Source organism: Schistocerca nitens, chromosome 4, assembly GCF_023898315.1.
Source record: "Schistocerca nitens isolate TAMUIC-IGC-003100 chromosome 4, iqSchNite1.1, whole genome shotgun sequence".
In the NCBI taxonomy this organism is placed as follows: Eukaryota; Metazoa; Arthropoda; class Insecta; order Orthoptera; family Acrididae; genus Schistocerca; species Schistocerca nitens.
In genome coordinates this window covers 876,412,035-876,414,152 of record NC_064617.1, presented here as the reverse complement: position 1 = coordinate 876,414,152, position 2,118 = coordinate 876,412,035, and positions in this window count along the sequence as shown.

Below are 2,118 nucleotides of genomic sequence, written 5' to 3'. Positions count from 1 at the left end.
ATTAAATGTTGAAATGAATGCTCGCCATAATTTGATGATTAGTTTCATCAAACGCCACGCTAAATAATTGGTAGAATGTCTGTCCCGCGACGGCACGTGAAAATACGACAATACGCAAACTGAAGCTAGATAATGAAAATCATCCCAGAATTAACACTTCACTTGAAATTATTTCATGGTTACGCGTATCTCTAGTAACTTAATACGGCATCGGAGGCTCTTAGTCGCAGTGATACCGACGCGACGCGACTCCCGACACAGATGGCGTGTTATTCAGCGTCTGGAGAGAACTGGGGCCTTGCTTCCTCGCGCAGCGTTCTTATATATAAAGCCGCGGTGCGGACGGCTAAGGGAACGCCTGATCAAATCGGCTCTCCCGACTAGCTGCGGGGCTAGTAACGCACCACTTCAAGTTACATAATAAATTATAGCTTCTTTTGCCGATGGCCGATGAAGCTCTTAATTTAAATGTGCATTCAGCACACAGGTAAGTATTGATAATAAATTTTTGATGTGGCTAAGTTAAATATTTTGGGCGAGAGAATTAATTAAATTACATTGCACGCAGCAGATGAGCTCTGAACTGGCCCTTTTGAGATCCGCTATCGCTATAATTTTATAGGTATTCAAAAGAAACTTTTCACATCTTCATAGTCATAGCGGACCTCCAACCTATTTAAATCTAAACATCCTAGCCTTATTTATTAGCCTACTTAATCTATCTTGCTTCCTTCAGTTTTGAGACGAAAACCACAAAATCATGAATTTCCACTAAAATCTTAATTTGTGAAATCCAAAGTACTGTTTTTATTAAATCATTATGAAAGATGAATCTAAATATAAATTTTGAAGTCTCTAGCTTTTTTTCTGTTGCGCCAATGATTTTTTCAGAAAAACGTCCAAATTTCGAAAATGGCTTAAGTTATCGAACTGATATTCAACACACATTAATTTAGTATCACTCCTGACATGCTAGAAAAGTTTTAGGTTATTTGCTTGATTTTTAAAGTATTGCGCAACATTTATGATGTCAGAGCTAGTTACAGCAGACTGGCTGGCACACAATGGAAAGGCTGATATGAATTTACTACAGCGTGAGTAGGCTGCTTCCCTACACCTCCCATTCAAGAGTTTCGTACATCTTGATGGATTATATACGAAAAGGGATGGTACTACTGAGAGGTGGCATGAGCCCCCTCTCATATTTCTATCTTACGATTCTCCTCTCTAGTTGCATGCGGTGGAGGGTTGCTTTTCCTTAACACGCGTACTTCCCACGCAGCGTCTCTCGTCACCCGGGTGGGCCGGTGACAGGCGGGCTCTGTGGAACAGGAGAGAGTTAAGCCGACGTGTGTGAGGCAGTCGAGTGAATGCTTTTCAGACGCCGACATTGTCAAGAGACACGCCCGCTGGGGTGTGAAGTAGCGGCTGGGCTAGAGGTTCCGTTACTTCAGAGAAACCTTGCGAAAACACTTTCTGGCGGGCTACCAGCGAGGCGTGGGAATGACTTGTGTACCCACGCAGTTGTGGCGGGAAAATTCCCGCACTTTCTGCAAAATCAGCACAGAAATTGGCGCCAAGAATCTCCATTGGTGGAATGGTAGTGCTCCGGCAATGGAGTGGAATTTCCGCCGGTTTTCGAGTTGCTGATTGGAACGTAACCACGGCCACTGTCGTGGGGGCGGGAATGTTCGGTGTTCGGCCTGTGCGGGTGCTCTGAGTAGCCGGCAGTCGCCTTTCGGTCGAGGACGTCGGAGCAACCAGCCCTCGCCTGCGGTACGCCAGATCGTGTTCTGGGAGATAAGAAGACTGTTGGTAATGTACGTCCGCAGCACCGGCAGATAGGGATTTTCCTAGGTGATAATCAGAGCTCAGCAGAGCGCGCCTGTTCATCCTTTTCTAACTTTGTTCAGTTTCGAGTAGCAGCAATTACTATTGGGTTAGCTGTGTGTCTCTCTTGAGATTTGAGTGGAAAGGAATTGGCTCCACATACCACTTCGTCTTAAACCTCACGATCTAAGTTAGGGACAACTTCACCTTTACTGTGTTTGTATGAATCTCCAATTTTAGCCAATTTGATGTTTTATATTTCCTGTGTCTCTTTTACTATTCTGCGTT